Below are 6,000 nucleotides of genomic sequence, written 5' to 3' on the forward strand. Positions count from 1 at the left end.
AGCATATTTCAGATAGAGGAATGCATTGTTTGGACTTGTCATGAGGTCAGGGGTGGACATCTGCAGAGGGACAGTTTCCATTACATCGAGTGTCCAGAATCATTGCTCCATCTTACTTCCCACAACCCCCTGCCATCCTCTCACCCTTACTTCACCTCCCGAAACACACATCCATGCAGAAACAGAAAGAGAAACTGATGATTTTTTTGCATGTGCTAATGCCTGTTGAGTTGAAAGGGTCAGCTGGACACAGAGAGCAGCAGGTAGACATGAACTGATGCCAACAGCAAAATCTGAACCTCCACTATGTTAAAATCACTTGTCACTTTCCACAGCCTGTACCACTCATGATCACATTTTAGTATTTTTTTTTCTATACTGCAGTACTGCAAGTCTTAAACCAAACTACAGAGAATGAGTGACAAGCAGATCTACACTGAATTATTCACATCCCCTCATGTCCCACTTATGCATGTGTAAGGCACGGGGACACTGAATGTGAGATCCTCAGCGTGTGTGTAGGGATGTTTGCTCAGCTGCGAATGTTGTTCTCAGAGCTCTTTGCATGGGTTTGTCTCCTCCTCCAGTGTTAATGGAACACAAGGGAGGCGCGGTAAAGGGGGATTCTTTTGCCCATTAGATCCTGAAGAGTGGCGTTGTCACAGGTGCGAATCCCACTGGGCGACCCCACATAAAAAACTAATACAGTCCTGAGGCAGTGAGGAGTTTAGTGATGGTGACGCCCTACTGGTCAGTTATGTCACTCCTTTTTGTGTTTTGTGTACTGTGACAGACGCTTGTGTGGAATGAAAGACAACCTTCAGAGAAATGTGACAGGAAAATATTATCTCATGTTTGCCCCAGTGGCTCCCTGGCAGTGTACCATCGATTGCCTTCCACCCACTGAATGTCAGCCACAAAAATCCCCATTGTTCGGCACTGCTGGAGTAAAACGCTGTACAGGGTGGTGGTTCTCCTCTCTCATCTGTTAGCAGAGACCTGCACATGTGTAGATGGAGGATATACGTGTGATCAGATCATTTTGTTACCTCTGTTGCAGGCTGATTTGAGCTTCGCAGTTTAACAGCTTAGTTTACATGTGGCTTCTTCACCACATGCACGTGGTGCACAGAACCAGAAGTGATCAAATCCTTCTTTGAAGACTGAGAAGATGGGCTCTGAGAAGTATTCAGATCACTACAGCCATGAGCTCACATTTGTAGATGTTCCCCCCTCCCCAGATTTAACCTTTATGTTCATATGTCTCACTCGCTCCTCACTATGGCACTGACAGTCAGTGAGGAGCATGCACACGGCCTCCAGGAATGGAAGAAGCCTAAGTGTAGGAGAACTATCTGAGCCATGCCTAATCCAAATGTAAATAATAAGCAGTAAACTGTGGTGCGGAATGGGGCTGGTGTGCAGAGGGCTTTCTTTTAGAGGAAGCAAAATTGTATATATACAGTCAACCCTTAACTTTAAGTACCATGCTAAAAAGGTAAAAAGATAAGTTATGTAACTGTATATTAGTGATCCTATTGATTTTTACTTGGACAAAACTAATCAAAACTTGAGCTGAATCAGTTTTCACAGATAATTAACAGTAGTCTTCCATCTGGTCCTTTAAATGGATTACATATATTTGTAGTTAAAGAGTGAGAGCGTCAGTGTGTGTTTATGTAATGCTCTCCGTCTGCAAACAGCGGCACAGGTCTAATTTCTGTAGCCACAGGCTCAGACTCAAATATGCAACAGCCCGAGTTTAAACACACACACAGAAGAACAGTGTACGTTCCACCTTTCCCTTAAAACTCCAGTCAGAAGTCTTTAATGGAGGCTGAGGAGGACTCAGACAAGAATCTGTCCGTAATTATGAGCTTGTGGTCACTGTATATAAAATCATGCATTGCATTGGAGCTGGAAGTTTACAAGAGTCAACAACTTCACTTTTGTCTTCTTGTCACGCTTAAAGTTTGTGTTGCAAGTATGTCTTTATGAGGCAGGCATCCCAGACTCGTCTCGTTGCGTTCAGCACTTCGTTTAAATCAAGATCAATGCTTAGTTAAAACAGGTTAAAATCAATCAGAATTTCGATACAAAATGTCCTTTAACAAACTGTTTGTGTTTCTCCCGAGCCCTACTCACAGGTCATATTATTACTGTTAGTCTGCCCGGTAATTACTGGCTTGCTGTGCTAATAGCTCTGCAAACTCTCTTCCATCTCTGCACAGTGGCTTTCAGCAGTCGTTTGAAGACTTTTACTGAACCATCAGTGGACGCTCGCCACTGATTACATGTATATACATAAATGTGGCAGTGTTTACATCACAGTCAGACAGAGTCATATTGCCATACTGGCATATATGTGTAAGCTGACACACTACTAAGCTGTATAGTACGAAGCTATGACTGTATCTTACACATATTTAACATGTGGCAGAAGATTATTTGTCCAGCTGGTGAGAAGAGTATTTGGAGATTCCAGCTGATTATGTTTTGATCTTCTGGGCTTTTCAATCACTGCTGGGTCATTGTATTTTAAAGAAACTTCATGGTACCCCAGCTATCTCTGATCGCTTGTGTGATACTGCTATGCGCGCGTTTGTGTGTAAACAACACCCGCCCAACTGAAAACTGCCCTGCCGCTGATTGGCTTACCATGAAATCTTACCCTACCTTAGCCAATCATCATCACTTATGCGTTAGTAACGCCGCTTATTTTAACGCCGTTATTCCCATCACTGATAATAACCACCCAAGCTGGGTAAAGTGAGATGATTGCGCATCAGTGTCTGTTTGCATAGCTCTACCCAGAGTTAATGATTATAGAGATTCAACTGAAACAGAGAATACGGAGACCACCTCCAGCAAGCTATTGCGGTGAAATGCTAACTGAACGAAACAAGTGAGTTGGACAGATAATGGCAACACATGAAAATTTGACTTCATTCCTCTACAACACCAGTCAAGCTGAAGGACAAACAACAGCTCAAACAGACAGCATCTGCAAAGCTCTGCTGGAGCCATGTTGGAGCCTTAAATTAGTGTCCACCTTCCCCACACTAAAATGATGCTTTTCGCCAGACATGGAGCCAGAGGGGGCAAGTGTAAAAGTGTTGGCAGATTCTTTGCCAACGTTGTACTCTGTGGTAACTTCTAAAAGACGAAATGTGTTTTCAGCCATTAACTGCGGCCATAAACAGAAAGATAACTCTCCAAAATTACACGAAGAGTCAAATTTTCTTCGGCTGGTAAAAGCCTCTTTGTATTCTTCATGCCCCAAAGCTTAGATAGCATGGAACAGATGCACAATGATAGCGATTCATAGCCCACTTTTTAGGCAGCAACCATGGAAACGTGTACCCAAACAACAACAACAGACAACCAGTGACATTTCCAGTTTGCTTTCCTAAAACCATGACAGAGCTGTTCCGCGAGTTCTTCCGAGTTTTTATCATAAGTAAACATCAGGTTGATATAATGATAGCTTCTGTCAGTCGTGTCATTTCATCTATAAGAAAGACAGCTCCTTTTTTTCCTTCTCATTTTGAACCAATGTACACCCATGTGTTTTCCTCTAAATGCTAATGGGTACCCAAGCTGGAGAACTACATCACCTCTTTGAGCATCACATCATGGAAACTATGAGAGAAAGACCATTTTTCAACGGAAAGTCAAAAGACCCCATAAAGAAACACCCATTCTTATTTTCAAGTTTCCAGTGAGAGTTTTTTTCCTCCCCAAACCCCATAGAGCTGACCGTTGCACACATACAGCAATGACACCTTTTACAGTTGGCCCATTGTGCCCAACTGTGTTCAAATCAAAGTCACTCTGGCTGAATGGGCACATTCCAGACAGGACGCCGCTGCAGTGAGGGCGTTCAGTGCTCAAATATACAGAAGACGTTTAGGTAGAGAGCCATAAAACGCTAAAGGGTCCTTGGTGGGAGTTTTCTTCCAGTAACATCAGAGAGCAAATAAGGTCAGGCCATTGAAAGGCTCATACACAAAACTTCTGGGGTGGGAGGCAAATGAATGTGAAAACTATGCTTTTGACAGCAGAAAGAATTGCATCTGACATAAGACTGAAATTATCAACAACAAGATTATGTGACTCTGTACAGAGGAAACTCGTCAGAAACAGACTCCTACTGGGCTCACCTTACAATCATTTATATTGGCTAAACATGGAATCCTTTCAGAGCAACTCAACCAACGGTAAATGGAAAGTGAAGGTCCTTGATGTAAAAATAAGAGGGGTTTTGAAAGGGTTGGGAGGTAGCAGAGCATAGTTGGATGTCTGGAAAATGCTAAGATGTCTAGAATGTACTCATCTGAAGTTGCTCTACAAGCTGTCTTAATCCGAAGGTGTTCGTTTCCAAATTTTTCTCACCTCTCACTCAAATGGCTAAACATTAGAAAGACTTGGTTTTGCCCAAGATTGCTGGGTGTTGTACGAGTCAGTGTCAAACCAAAAGTGCGTCGATATTGGACAATTCCAAAAGCCCCCACATAAACCAAGTAACTAGAGAAAGTGTTTAAACGCACTGTAGAAATTGGGTTATTGCAAAGCTCAAATTAACCATGAATTGGTAATGTAGGCTACCCCAAAGCCTATAACATTTGAGCCTGCCGCTTAGTTTTTGCTGTGTGTGCGATGGAGCAGACAGACCAGTCACGCTTGGTAGAGGCGGCGTCATGAGTCATGACATGTAGTTACATCTGTGGAGGCTCAGGTCGGGCTGCTGCATTGGGTTTGCAGCTACAACCTACCAGTAGCACAGGTTTGATGCAGAAGTATAACATTTGGCTGAAAGACAATCGGAATGAGATACATATGATGAGATATGACATATGATGGATATTACATGAAATGATCCAAGATTCATGCGTTTACATGCCCCAAAACATAAACCTGACAATCGTGAAATACTTCTGCCCACTGTAGATCTGCTGTAAATCTAACAGGAGACGATCTTTATCACCCTGGCTTTATTGACAACATTCTTTATTGCATTCATTCAGTAGAAAAAGATAACCAAGAAGGGTCCATGTTTTCAGCATTGCTGTCCACACTGATTCCGGCTTCATTCATGTTTCCAACAACTTCTGCTTCAGGCGTTTAGCTACAGCCATGTTTTTGTCCCTTACGGAAATTCGCTGGCCACCGTGGGGCAAACATGCACAGAAGAACTGCTAATAATTTTCTACTGAACAGATTTTTAAAACTATCACATTGCCCTAGCTAGAATACTGTAGTTACAGCAAATGAACAGTTTACTGTTTGTATGGTTAATGCTGAAAGTCAGATGTGTCCATCACCTTCACCTCCAGATCCTTCCTGTGCCCTGACTGAACGTAGATTAATATAATGAAGTGTGGAATTGTCCCATGTGAATATATTTTATAGGATACTGACCTAAATATGCAATAAAATGTAGCTGATCTGAAAGATAAATAAAACACTGCTCTATGACAAGATTACCCTAGTAGTTTCTAAAATATTTGATGATATAGCTTCACTTTGGCAGTTTGGGGCCTCAAATTATTTGCAAAAAGGCAGATACCCAACTGTAATTCTAAGAGTCATTTTCTTTGTCCTTGAATGAACACAGATTTCCTAGCCAGGTTAGGGTTAGTCAAACTCACTTCTGGTAACACATCATTTGGGTTTCATTATGGGGCATGTTTCAACCAATACAGAGTCAGCCAATTCAACTCCACTTCTCTTAGATGACTTGTATGACTACACTGGCCTGGCAGATCTTTGCCGGAGCATAATCAGTTCAACAGAGCGACTCTAGACCTTACCCACACACAAAAAAAATGTGTGGGTAAGGAAGTTGTTCTGGCCTCCAGGCTGTAGATCTGGCTGTCCTTGTCACAAGACACACTCAAGCCTTTGGCAGTCCACTGCAATCTGTTATAATATACAGTATAACTCAGGCCAGACAACACAAATCTTTCCATTAAACCATGTGAATATCTACAACATTAC

The sequence above is a fragment of the Chelon labrosus genome (assembly GCF_963514085.1).
Source record: "Chelon labrosus genome assembly, chromosome: 6".
In the NCBI taxonomy this organism is placed as follows: Eukaryota; Metazoa; Chordata; class Actinopteri; order Mugiliformes; family Mugilidae; genus Chelon; species Chelon labrosus.